Source organism: Ambystoma mexicanum, chromosome 2q (assembly GCF_040938575.1).
Source record: "Ambystoma mexicanum isolate Mex_15411 chromosome 2q, UKY_AmexF1_1, whole genome shotgun sequence".
NCBI classification, from domain to species: domain Eukaryota; kingdom Metazoa; phylum Chordata; class Amphibia; order Caudata; family Ambystomatidae; genus Ambystoma; species Ambystoma mexicanum.
This window is the reverse complement of record NC_090924.1, coordinates 864443174-864457501: the sequence shown is the minus strand read 5'-3', so window position 1 is coordinate 864457501 and position 14328 is coordinate 864443174. Positions and strand designations below refer to the sequence as shown.

The window sequence follows — 14328 nt, the reverse complement described above, 5'->3', positions numbered from 1 at the left end:
GCACTCAATGCCTTGCACGGGCAGGTGTATTTTCATGCCGGTGGATTTGTTTTTCCTACTTTGGTTTTGGTTGTAGTAACAGCAGAAGTGTGTCTTCTTGGTTGGTAAGTACCCTAAACAGAAGCGATTTGTGGCCGTGCAGCAAACGGCCAGTTTCAGGGCAGATGTTTTTTTGCAAATTCGGCTGCCAGGAAGTCAGATTTATTGTTTATGTAAGAGTATTTGCAGGTTTTCCATCTCCAAATGACAGTGTGCGTGCTTCACGGGCTTTCTACACAACCGTATAGTGACCGCGGACTTTCTACAAAACGGTACAGTGTATACGCCATATTTTTTCACCCTTATCTGCGCAACACGGCTTTCACTCTTTGAACAGCCATGAACTCCTTTGGAAATTAAGCCCCATGTCGATCCCATGTTTACCAAAGTCACATTCTTGCTTCTTTTTCTGCACTGCTGCACAGGCTCAAGTGGGCTTGGATGCCTCTGCGGCTGCCTAGCCCTCCTACGCTGGGACGGGTGTTATGTATGCCGACACCGAAGCGGGGAACGAGTTCAGCGGCAGCCCGCGCTCTGGATGAAGAGCAGTGAAGGCATGAAGTTCCCTTGCCGTGATTTCTGGAACTGTACTGTCTTTAGGAGAAGAGTGGTTCTGATTTAAACATTGCAGGGAGATGTGCCTAACTTTACTGCATTGAACTGTACCACCCAGAGTCTGTCTGTACCACAAGATGTCTTTCTTGATCCCCCCCCCCACTGTAGAACAGAGTTCCTTCATTTCCCCGTTGTCTCACTAACTAGATGCTTGCATGTTCATGTATACTATACTAGTAAAAATGCAGACTCCTACATAGTCTTGCCAGCAAGAGAAAAACAATTTAGTATTTAGCCTTAAAACTAGCCATGCTGTAGAGCAGAGGTCTTAAATCGATGGGGAGGATTGGAGGAGGGGGGGGGTCACGTGATCCAAAAGCGAGAAAAGCATGTTTTTGTTGCAGCACTTAACTGTGCATGGCGAGCCACTGCCCCCCACCCCCATGCACAGTCAGTGTGATGGGGCGTGGCCACAAAACAGGAAATAAATGCAGCCGGGATGTGTGCTTTGCTGCATTGTTGCAATCCAGTAGCTGCCACCATTGTCTTCTCGACCCGGTTAGTGATGCTGCTTCTCGCCTAACCCCCCACACACACCACGGGTGGAGGGGGTGCTGAGAAGCAAGCGTTTCAGCCCTTTCCCGGTTCCACTCTACCGCTGTGGATCCACGAAGGCGGTCGCATGGTTAGAGGAGATGAACAGAGGGGACTGCATCACTGCAAAGCCGGTCCCTCTGTGGCCCCAACTTGAGGGCCATGGTGGGAGAGGAAGCAAGTGGGACACGAAGCACGTATTGCTGGTGTTTTATGATATCCGGCTCCCAACCCAGATTGCTGGGCCCCAGCACACTGCCTTGGGGGAGCCAAATATCTACACCACCAGTCCTCCTGCTCTGGCTGCCTGTCTGCCTCGTCATCCCTCTGGTCCATGGGCTGGTTCTTGCCTGGTCCGAGATTTGGCATCAGATGTCTGGCTGGATCTCCAGACCTGGCCTGCCGTTGCCCTGAACAGGCTTTACCAAGCCCCTAGCTTTGCAGAGGAATTCTGGGTGCTTGGTGACCTAATCTTCGCTCTGCTCCTTTCCCCAGCCCCCACTCGCGCATTTCCTGGCTCTCTTTTCTTATCCCATTTTCTTCTGTCCTGAAAGGGACACCACAGGAATCGATGGACCATGAACATCACTGGGTGGGTGTTGGCATCACTGTTGAAAGCAGGCATTCTACATGCTGGGCATATTATTGGTGTCCAAATGTGCATTTTACACGTTCATAGGAAAATCATTTCCAAACTCAAAAATGCTGCTGAACTGTCATTCACTAGTTTTTGTTTGAAATGTTTTTTTGGTTGGAGTACCACACCAATACTTTAATTTGTGTTTTGTGGAACAGGTTAATCACACATGCATGCTTCTGTTGTGCTGACAGCAGTTATTAAGAAATTGAACTGTGGGTTCATGTGTCCCGACATTTGATTTTCACTAAAGGGGCAGAGGCAGCAATGCTCCCACCTCCACTCTGAGTACTCCCCATCCCCTGGCCTAACACAGTTTATAGCACTTCCTTCTTGAATATTTTTTTATAATGGATTGCAAAGTCATACGTTTAACATGTTTTGCATATATAACATCTCAGCAACGGTCTGTCAACCTGCTGAGCTATCCCGGTAGCCATCTATTATAGAGCAATTCTATGCATCCTTTGATGTGCTAAAAATCGCTGCATTCCCAACAGTACTTTGGGTGCACCACTACCATAGAAGTGATTTAAAGTCGAATTCATGTATATCTTCCTGCTGTGGGTGCCAGGCCTTCGCCTGCACGGGGCACCATATGCTGCCCCTCGTGTCTGGCACGGCAGCCGCAGCAGAGTCCCTGAAAAGCAGTAAAAGCAAAATAGCTATTACTCGATGTTTATGAAAGTTAGCTCAGTGGGCTAAGCACTACTGTGTCAGATTCTATGCAAGATATGTAGATGAACGTTTGGAATTCCAGCAGGCTGGAATTCTCAAATATTCTAGGCGGGGAATAGAAGGGGTAAAATGTAACGAGCTGATTCTCTCTGTTTCTCTTGCGCTCTAATTTTTTGTCCCTGTGACTAACGCTTACCTTACATCCTGCGGAAGCGTCTGGATCTCTCAATGCACATTCCACACCTCTCCGTTCCCAAAGCCCATGCAGCGTGGTAAGGTGACACTTTACTGTGTCTAGGGTAGGAGGAACCTGTAGTAGTACTGACGGTATGTGGTGACTGCAGTATTTCTCCCTGGAAACAAAGGCACAATTACTCCTGTGCTATTACTTCTTGTTACCCTCTCCTTTTAGCCCCTATGTGCCCTAGGGGGGAGACTGAGCCTGGACTCGCCATTGGGCACATTGCTATTCTTCTGCTTCCAAGTGCACCAGTTGCCAATTACTTCACTGGTTGTTGCTTGCCCAGGCATGCTGCAGCTGCTCTGTGCTGAGTAGATGGCTCCTTTTTAAATGTCCAAGTTTATTTCTGGCTCTTTTTTCCTTCTGTGTTCCTCATGGTTTTCTCTGTGCTCTCCTTTCTCTATCTGCGCTCTTTAAGCCCTGTTTTCTCCTTTCTCTACCAGCACTCTTCTTAATCCTTGTTTTTTTTCTTGACGGCTAGCGCTGTGCTAAATTACTTCTCTGGGTGAGAGCGTCACGGTAGTGCATGTATCTTTGTTGTCTAGGCTTAAAATGATACATTTCCTTTCTTGCAGGTGTTGGTAGACTAAGATGGTTACAGTAAACAGCTGGCATTACGGATTGGGCCAACCACCGGGTATGATGCCAGTAAGTATAACGTTCGGATCCTTGTGCTTTTGTCTTCGAGGTGCCGGTCGTGGTGACTGAGGACCAATCTGAGGGGCAGGAGCATGGTAAGTGCACTGCTGCTTAGGTGCAGGTTTAATGCAAAGCAAACGGCGAGGCCCCGGGGTGTGGCTTTTGTAGCCCAGTCTCTCAGCAATTAGAGCACATGTAGACATGTTTGGTTGTGGAGACCTCCAGTGGCCATATTTAGTATCTGAGGAGTGTAGATGACTAGTTCTATGTTTTCTCCAGTGGTGCAAGAGCGCTGTCCAGACTCAAGTCTTGCTGGAGGCAACAGGGGTCCTGGAGAGCGTCTTGGACTGGACAATCTTGACCGACTATGAGTCACGTTTTCCGGTTATGTGCTCTAACTGCTCTCTGCCATCTGGGGTGGACTGGCCTGTAGGGAACGCTGGAGATTTCCCGTAAGACTCTGCACAATAGGTCCCTTTTGTGTGTGGGGGAGGATGTGCGATGACTGGCAGAGTGTAGTGCGCAAATAAAGATAATTAATATTTGTTTATTGTACTTTTTCAATTTTAGGAACACGCATTGGCTCGATCATCCCATCTAGGATAGCAAAGTCCCCAGCAGCAGTGGCACCATCAAACATCCTGACATCTGTAGTAGCACTTGCCAAAGGCAAGCATGCCTGTATTTTGCTGTGGGTGAAGGTGGGGCAATTTTAAAGGTATAGTTAGGAGTCCCAATTGGGGATTTCAAACCTCTTTTTGAGGCTGGTCCTTTCTCATGCTCTGTTTTCGGGGGTAGGGGTACTGAAAGTTTATGGCTCATCCTGGAGTTGCATTTACACTGCACTGTGCACTCCCGGTTTCTCAGCATTGGGTCCTGCTTACTTACTGATGCTTTACACCCAAGAGCTGGTTTTAGCTCCTTCTCATCGAATCTTAATTTTGAAGTCTCAGGTAGACCCATGTATCGCTGACTGCTCGTTTTCACTGCAGCAGCATCGCTCCAAGCGTCACTGTATCAACCTAACCACCCGTGTCCCAGCAAGAGAAGTCCAGTGAAGCACTTGACCCAGTCACACAGGCAGGTAAGGATTTCTTTTCTCTATGTACCATTGATTGAGTAGAAGTGCTGAAGGTTTAAATCGGCCCTGTGCAATGTTCATCCAGGTGTGGTTTTCACTGCTAATCTGTGGACTGGTCCGGTACCACACTTAAAAAAGAAATTAGAGCTAGGACTTCACGATCTGAACAGGGAGTCTTCTGAGACTTGCATCGATGTGGTGTTTTTTTTTATTTTTCCACCCAGTATTTCTGACCCATTTTTGCATGAGTGTTTTTCCTCCAACCAACCTTTCGCATGCTTAGTTTTAAATCTTTGTAAGTGGGGGTTTGCAATGTTTTCACAGATTCAGTCTTCTTTTTGAGATGGATCATTTCCTAGTGCCCAAAGATGGTAGGTATCTCAAATGAAATGCAGGAGGAGAGGTAGAAACGGACAAAAGAAATGCAAAAACATAGAATACTCTTATTTGGACTTTCGGTTCACGTGATCACAGCTGCTGGGGAAGTTAAGCTGCAGCGTGTGGCGATACATTAGCAAATGACAACCTGAAGCCAACAGCATTTGGAAACAAAACATGCCGATTTAGCAAACAAAACAAACCAGATATTCCTTTGTACGGCACCTGCAAGGCCTAAAAAAGCAAAAAGATGCTGTTAAAAATGTGTCCTCAAAACCTGCAAATTCTTTTCTTACCACATTGCGTCCTATCTGGGCAAAAACAAAAGGCCTTTTACAGATGATGAGAAAGTGATTCTGCCAACAATTCTCACTGTCAACCTGGTAATGCTTAGTGACGGTGCAGCAGAGAAATACAAAAGTATCCCTAGGTCTGTCACCACAATTTGCCGCCACATCACTGACCTGTCCTCTGATATCGGTACAGAATTTATATCACGCTTGAAACATTCAGTTTCCCCTACAGTTGGATGAGGCCGTTGACATTTCAAAAGAGGCTCATTTGATTGCTTATATGAGGTACTGCCAGGGAACATATTGGGGGACTTCTTAATTTTGTAAACCAATTCAGGGCAGAGCAACTGCATTTGAACTCTTTCACATTGTTGACAACTTCCTACTGCCTAAAGTGCGGGGCGAGTGTTGGTATTTGCACGGATGGTTCTCCTTCAGTGTATGGTGTTGGTGCTGGGTTAAAAGCAAAAGTGTTGGCAGTAGCTCCACATATTGTGTGGACACACTGCATGATACACCGGGAAGCTTTGGCTGTGTGCAGTATGGGGAATGAACTCAGAGGTGCTGACCTCTGTTGTTAAGATGGAGCTTTTTATTAAGATGCACCCCACAAGAACCTGCCTGTTTGCCACATTATGTGCAGAAATGGGAGCTGAACATGATGCATTGTTTCACACGGAGGTCAGGTGGCTATCCAGGGCAAAGGTTTTAAATCGCCTTCATGAACTCGGGAACAAAGTAAGACATCTTCTTCTGGGTTTAGACCAGATGAAAGCAAAGCCTGTGTGATTCACGCAGGCTTGTACTGTTAGCTTACTGTGGTGATATTTTTGACATTTCTAAACCTCTCCCTGCAAGGCACAGATGACACATAATTTGCTATAAATGCATAAATATCCGTATTCAAGAAGAAGCTGAAGCTTTGGAGTAGAGGGTTGATGTTGGCATTACCAATGCATTTCCATCATTAGAAGATACTCTTGAGGACACCGAGTATGATCTTTCATGTGTTGCTGAACTTATAGGAAATCATTTAAATGCTCTCAGAACCAGTCTCCAAGTACTTTCCAGAGTACAATTATAACGCCCATGACTGGGTGGTTCAGCCTTTCTTAGCAGGCGTAGGGGCCCACCACTCAATACACCCCCAGGAGGAACTAATGGAGCCTCAAAGTGACCGCCTACTGGAGAGCCTATAAAAACAATTGTCTTTGGCAAAATGTGTATGCAGAGTTTCCAACTTTATCCAAATGTGCAGTTAATGTACTGTTACCTTTCAGCACCTCGTACCTATGCGAGATTGGATTCTCAGCATTTGCAACCCTAAAGACTAAATATCGGTCATGGCTGGAGGAGGAAAAAAACCTGTGGTTGGCTATTGCAAACATTCAACCCAATATTGACAGGCTGGCTGCTGAAAGACAGGCCCACCCTTCACACTTGTTCTCCAATATGCCACTGCCCAACTTGCAAGTGACAGCATTGATAGTTATCTCAAAGTTGTTGTACTTAAGAAATAAATTGTTACATCATTTGCATGTCAAACGTCTGTAGGACAGCAATATTGTTCGTTTTCTTTTGTGGGGAATTAATATACAACACTACTTTTTACTCAAGTCCTCTGTATTGTCGAAAAACATTCTGAATACTGCATTCACAAATATTTCTCTAATTTGAGTTATTGCAAGCAATGTTTTTGAAAGAATTTAGTGTTTGGCACCCACACCGCCATTTGGGGCAACATTCTACACCAGCGCGCAATAACTGTTCTCAACCGATTACATGTTTGGAGTCCATGTGTATAGGGGGGAGAGGCCCAAGCCAGGGTACCTTTCTCTTGGGGGGGGGGGGGGTTGTCTCTGCATCAAAATGTTTTAAGACCACTGCTGTTGAGTGACTATCTTGGTATAAAGAACGTTTAACAAAAGAAAAAAGGGTGAAAAAGCTGGCACTGTTCTTTGTTAACATATTTTGATTGCTAGTTTGGAAGAGCATTTAAACCCTCAGCGGTCCATAAGAGATTGTGCACACGCGGGCTTGAACAGTGGAAGCTTAATGTACTAAACAAACTTTCTCTGCAAAATCCCTGGTTGCTTTTTTTCTTTTGAAAGTGGTTCGATATCCACGTGCTTGCGGTACCCTTGAGTGTGATGTTGCTATGTGTACGGTACGGTGCATATACAACTCGTACACATGGCCGATTTATATTCAGTGGGTATCATTCCAGTCCTTTACTGTGAAGGAAAGAGTCGCAGGGGCCAGATTTGACTCGGGTCATCTGCTTAAGAACATTGCAGTGTTGCGTAGCCCCTGTGTCTATCTTGTAGACAAGAGGCACAGTGGCGCTATGCTTGTATCTTTCAATAAGTTGCCCCGACAGCTGCATGCCGTTGCACAGGTGTGCTGGCATAGATTTCCCATGTGCGAGGATTGTTGATGTGGCAAGCGTGGGCGACTTTTGCAGCATCTTCAATATTGCCTAATTCTGAAACGGAATGCCAGGGGGAACAGTGTTGTTTGGCTGGCATGAAGGCTGAAGTGTGTGTGTGTGTGTGTGTGTGTGTGTGTATATATATTGCGCTGCACACACCGTCAGGTGTAGTCTCAGGCCAGGGATGGTTGAAATGCCCTGATGAATGCGCTCTTTGATTTCTGTCTTCCTGCTTCTGGTGGCACAGGGTGCTTTGGGCTTGGATGAACAATCGCAATGAATTTGCTTTTACTTTACAAAAGCTCCAAATTCGATTTGCTGTTTTGTTTCTGCGCAGAGAGAATGGTTGCAGATATTGGCCATCCAAGCTGTCGTTAAGAAGGCAGGAAAAAAAGGCTTCTCTAACCAACAGTGGACAGATGCCCCCCCCATCTACGTATTTCTCTTAAACATCCCATTCCTTGCGGCCTGATCATTGCTTTCACTTAAGTAATTGAACACCAGACCACTAAAAAAAAGTAAAAACACCGAACGCCACTCTCTAAGTGGCATCCATTCATTGTCCGGCATCTGAAAGTGATTTGCATTAAAGGAAAGCCTCATCCCTCCCCACCCCGTTTCCATCTCGTTCAAGCTGGGGAAGATTGTTTGCAGTATATGCATCATTTTGAGATTCGTGTAATATGGAAAGTGTACATGACAGGTACTCTGTTCTCAAGTTAAGTTAAATGATTCTGTTTTGTTGTGTTTCTTTAGCTGGTATTTATATCTTGTATTTTTATCTTGACATGTTATGGGATTGTTAATGAGTGAATTGCTTTTCTTTGATGTTCCTTTTTAGTGTATAAGTTTTGTGCTTGATTTTCATGGATCCTGTTTTTGTAAGACATATACTTGCTATTTTCTATTTTGTAAAGGTTATTCAAGCCATATACAAGTCCCAAAGAGGTTCTGTAAAGCTGCCCACCATAAAAAACGAAGTCTGGCATTCAAAGACTAATTTTGTATTGTAATGCTTTTGAAAATTATGTTTTCACTGCTAGAAGTTACAGATGCTATACCAGTGAGGGAGCTGTTGTGTATTGCTTTTACGCCATTTATTTAAAAGAACATAAAAAAATAAACTGGGGTAAGTATTTTTCCCCCCCCATTGCCTTTTCAGTTCACAGTAGGGCGAAGTTGTGTCAGCCTTTAGGACAGGTTTCTAATTCCCTCCATCAGTTGTGCTGTCCTCCATCTACGTTTAGTTTGGTGGTCAGTCATAATGTAGAATGCAATAATGTAGAAAGTCAAAATGTCAATTTTTTTTTTTTCAGAAAACAGTAATGTCGAAAAACAGTCGAATTTTTTCTACATTTTTTAGAATTTTTTCAAAAAAATAAATATATATATAATTGTGTTTGAGTATGAGGGGTGAGAGGGGGGTGGCTGGGGGCTGTTGGGTGAGGGGGGGTGGAGGGGGGACCCCCCCTAGTAAATGATACTCTTCTTGTTTATTTATTGATAGTGCTAATTGACTTTTTTGTTTTTCGACATTTTTTTTTCTAAAAATTTACTCTTTTCATTATATGTATAGGTTTTCGACATTGTTTTCTACATTTATTTTTTTTTCTACATTTTTGTAAGTCGACTTTTTTTTTTTTTCTACATTATGACTATAAACCGTTTATGTTCAACACTTGGGGGGTAATCGCTACATGACTTGATAAACACAAATGTAAGTTTGAGGGACTCGGACGGATTACTGCATGTTATAGTTATACTTATGTCCCATTCTCTGCAGGTTGATGAGGTTCGAGGAAGGGTTTTATTGCTCCTTCAACACGCTTTGTTTTTTCCAACAATTCCACCTCAGCAGTTAATTGAAGATAGTTTGCCTGTAAACTTTATAACTTATTTATTGAATGCTTGCCAGGGGTAGTTGTGATCACTGTCATTAATTGAAAATATCTTTTTTGATCTTTATTTATGATCTTCGGTAAATGCTTTTTATGATGATGGTTGGGGGCCATTTTGACATTTCTTTTGTCTCTAATGATGGGACCAGTTAATTTATGTTCGATGTTGTCGAGCTTTGAGCTATTTTCTTGCTTTTCTGGATTTTTCAGCAGCCTTGTGCAACTGAGTACTTGCACGGTAGCAGGAGTTTTCTGACGTGGGCATGAAGGTAGTGCTGTTAATTGCTTTGCTATTTGAAAGTAGGGGGTCACTTTATTCCCTTAAGGCAGTGGTCTTCAAAACGTTTTATGCTGAGCCCCCTCTGAGTAAAAATATAGTTTCTGGGCCCATCCACAAGCCCAAATGCTTATGTTTGCTATTAAAAATAGTCACCATAATCTTGTTTTTTTAAGAGTTTTGCACCACCCCCTCACCCTGTGGGCATCCTTCAGGATCCCTAGAAGGGGCTGCCCACAGTTTGAAGACCACTGCCTTAAGGTACCCTAGCCGTTCAGCATACAGATGCCTCTCTCGCTCTGGCTTTAACGCTGTTGCTGTTCAAAAGCCCCCTTAATGTTCCGCATGAATAGGCCCATGCCTTCCTCAGATAGGTGCCCTCGACCATCTAAGTAATCATTTGGCTTGTCTACGTGTATCAGGTTGTGGCGTGTGTGTGAATACCATGCCTCTGCAAAATGTACCCATGGCTTGGTTTACTTTGTTTTAGTATTTATTTATTTTTTTGCCGGATTTTTCACTGCTCATGAGCGCTGCACTATTTCAGCTGTAGTGCATCATTTATGGCCACAGTAGCAATGCTTATGGGGGTGGGGAGGTTTGTTGGCTCTTCTGGAGGATAGTGCCTGGCTCATATTAACAAAGACCTGCCTGCTAAGGTGTAATAACTTTTTGTTCCTTCAGTAAAGATCACTTTGGTTGTGGGTTCTGTCCCTGCATACCCTCCTATTTCCGGTACCTATAATTTCCTGTACATGTTGCTGCCGCAAGCTGGGACTGTGTAAAGTTGATATTTACATTAAAGAAACTGAAACAGGTGCCTGTCTTTTAAAGGACACAAACAAAATGATGTGCAGCATTTTAGGTACAAAAGCTCTCCAGTTAAGAATATATTGCCTCGCCAGAACACCCACCTCTAATTCTTGGAGGAAGTTACCAAGCACCAGGAGACGGTCTGCTCACAAATAGGGACACTTCAGGCAGGACATGTCCATTGCAAGCCTACTGTAAATAATGGTTTTGGGTACAGACAAGTTTCACAAATACTTGTAGCGTACTAAATGTACTTTTTATATTTATTTTTCTTCTTTTAGGTAATCGTTCACATCATGGCACTTCTTAATGTGCTTTTCTTTGATTCTGACAAATCTCTGTGTATTAGAAAGAATGGGGAATTTGAGCCGTTGGCAATTCCTGGTGGAGTTAATTATGAATGGCTGATAGATGGTCTTTATGAAAGTGGAAGAGAAATACGTGCAGAAAAGGATTTCAAAGCAGTAGTGCTTTTCCAGTCGGCAGGTAAGCAATGTTTTTTTGTCCATATGTTTGGGGGAGGAGGCTACATCTGAAGTCCTGACGAGGCATTCCATTTATTTTATCACACAGATGAGTGCTGCGTAATGCCCACCACTCTTTTAGAGCATCTCTATATCCTCTAGAGTTACTCGATGGCCTACATGATTTCTCTTATGCTATTGGGCATTTGTAGAGTGCCCTCTACCATTGGTATGATCTCAAAGCGCTATGGGTTAAACTCCTTCTGGGACTGTAGTCCAAGTCCGACTAGGTAGAGTTGTGGGTAGCTGCATGGGGAGGGAGGGAAAGTGCCATGGAGCACAAGAAGAAGTCAAAATGAAACCAAGGGGACGGATGGGACCGCCCTTAAGGGGAGTCCCATTTTGAAGTTTTAACTGGCCTTTTTTGTACCCACAGCCAAGAAAGTGTATTAAGACACACAAAACATTTGAAGAACTAAAACGATTGTGGTGATGCAGAGGGACTAATTCAGGCTTTAAAAAGAAAGGCAGAGGAGGAAAAGCAGCTATGGGTGAAATTGGGGGGGAAGTGCTGGAAAACGAAGTGTTGCTTGACCTACAAGAACAAGATGCACTGAAAAAAAACAAGAGAATTTTATATTGTAAAAGCTGATGGTGGAAACTGACTATTCTTAAACTTAGTAATGGCTGTTCAGTAAGGTTGTCACCTTAAGTCTTTTGGTTGGAATGGCTAGTGGTGTTCATTCCTTCCACAGAATCTGCCTCTTTTAGGACACCTGGACAATTGAAAGACGAAATAAATTGGCTGTTGTCTCTGTGTAATGTTGCTGTTTCCAAAGATGTGGCTGTGCAACAACTACAAAATATTGGACTATCAAGTAAGTCAATTGTCTGCTACAGAAGTTTGGTCAGACAGATCTAATTTGACAAGCTCAACTATATCACTGTCTTCTCAACCGTGTGTCCTTGTTCCAGTTTGATGGTTATGCCTGATTAGACAGTGAAGTGACACCTGCATGTTACCACACACCTGTGCAATCATTCAGAGTACAGTCTTTAAAAACAATGGAATTGGAACATCCCCATAACCGAGTTTGTTTGCTATGTTAGACCTCGCTACTAATCGACAACGTGAAGTGCAACAATGTCCATCTTTAACCCCTTAAGTGCCAAGGTAGTGTATGCATGTCCTTTTTGCATAGACTTGCATAATAGCCTGGCAGTTAAATATTTCCCCCAAGTTATTGTTTACTGCGGTGAAACCATACATGTATAAATTGTGTTTATGGAACCAGACATGAGTATTGCTGTTTAAGTCATCAACGTGTGTGTGGCGCGCGCATATGCTGCTGTGTGACACTGAAGATGCAAGTGCTCTTGTGTGTAGAGCTATATAGTTGATCTGGTGAATTTGTAGGTTGGTGCCAACTTTTAAATATTACATGTTTTTGTGCTATTATCTATTATTCCTGGTGGGGTCAGCAAGTGTTTTCTTGGGTGTGGTGAATGGTTGAACTAATTGTTTGCTGCTCATAGTGAAATTGGGTGAAGTGACTGTTGGCAGTCTGTCATGCAGGTAGACCGTGAACCGATTCTGTTTAGGTCACTGAAAGTGTTTATCTTTGTGCAGTAATTTGTAATTGTGGGAGTTTATTGCGTGTGATGCCATAAGGTGAGAACTGAAATTGGGGAGTTTACCGGTTGGTTTGTGACATTATTGGGTGGATTTGTAGTTTTGTACACTAAATCGGCGAACTTGGTTAACATTTGTGTGCTCTAGCACAGAAGGCAAAGAGTGACGTCTGCAAATTCCCTTTAGGTTTTCCAGTACACTATCCATAAGTCTAACTAGACTCGCCGTAAAGTAATAACACGCTTCTTACTCACAAGGGATACATCCTGGGGTAACGAAAACCCTTTTCCTAAATCTTTTGGAAGCATCGTGAAATTATATTTTGGAAGGATCATGAAATAACTCCTCCTGGAATTGTCTGTAATAATCAATCACAATTCTAAACTCATCCAAAGGTTGTCATGGGACCATGCTGTAGTAATCCCCACTCATCCTGAAGTTGTCATGGGATCATCCTGGAGTAGTTTCTGTAATAAGTTGAATCATCTCATCTCATTTAAATATTTCGGCCTATACACATACTTCAGGATGGTTTCGGATGATCTCCCTGAACTAGCCATGGATGACTCCAGAATGATTCCAGGAAGATGTTCCTTTTTGACTTTGGGCCAGGCGTTGGCGATGAACCGGGCACCCGTCCTCCCCATGATGAATCCACAGGCTACCAATGGCCCCATGCACTCCCTCACCCACACGAAGTGGCCAGTAGACTGTGCCAAGTGTGCACTTGGCTTGCGGACCTGCTGCAAAAACTTTGAAAAGGTGCCTACTGCAGCTGTCTGGGGCTTGCATTGCCCTAAGCGAGATCAGGTGAGGAAGTGTCATAGAGGGGTGCAATATTGCAACAGAAAAAGAAAACTGGGTTACCTTACCCTCGGTAGTTCTGATCCTTAAACCAGAACCAGAGCTTTAACTGCATCCTCTGACAGCAGTTATGTCCTCCCATAAATTCACACCCCACCCATCAAATGTAATTTGGGGCTAAGCATAGAAGGCACCCAACGGGCGTAAACCACCTGCAGTTTGCCGAAAGCCATCTTCACACTCGTATGCACTTATTTTTCTCATTCCATGTAGTTCTGCGCTAGCACCAAAATGATGTTGTTAACAAAATACAGCGCAAATTGCTGACGCAACCTCAATGTGGCAATTGAATATCAATAAGACAACAGAAAAACACCACAAAATCTGAGTCAAGGAGATAATACTTCTTTAAAGCTTAACTGGTGAGAACTATGAAACAAACTTGTGAAGTAAAGCAGCTCTTCACAATGCATAACTCTGTTCTGCTGCAGATCCACAAGAATATTTGTATGAACCAATCAAAAGAAATGTCATTTGGTAATAAGTATTGTATCGCTGTCAGCCGGTCAGACCCAAAATTCAAACGTAGAGCCCTTTACACGAGTGTTGGCACTCGGGTAGCACTAAAAACCCCATTGACTGCTTACTGACGTCCATGCTACTGGTCCATTTATAATTTCTCAGTGTTGGTGTAAAGAGCCACTCACTTCCCTTTTGCCTATCCTCGGGCATCCTCTGCTGATCTGCCAATCCACTTCCCAGATTTCAGACCACTGTCAGTCTGCCCTGTTACTCTACCCAGGCCAACACCTGCACTACTCGCTCTGCACACAAACACTTGACTACTTTCCAGTTGATGCTTCTCCCCCTGGG

The 14328-nt window shown here is 43.8% G+C and overlaps 1 long non-coding RNA gene across 1 annotated transcript; it reads left to right on the top strand.

The window, feature by feature from the left end:
* Positions 1-3: 3 nt before the first annotated feature.
* On the top strand, positions 4-12312 carry LOC138569788 (uncharacterized). The gene is made up of 5 exons (XR_011303330.1): positions 4-104; positions 3320-3392; positions 3954-4467; positions 10836-11040; positions 11455-12312. It is a non-coding gene; the product is annotated as an uncharacterized lncRNA (long non-coding RNA).
* Positions 12313-14328: the final 2016 nt, after the last annotated feature.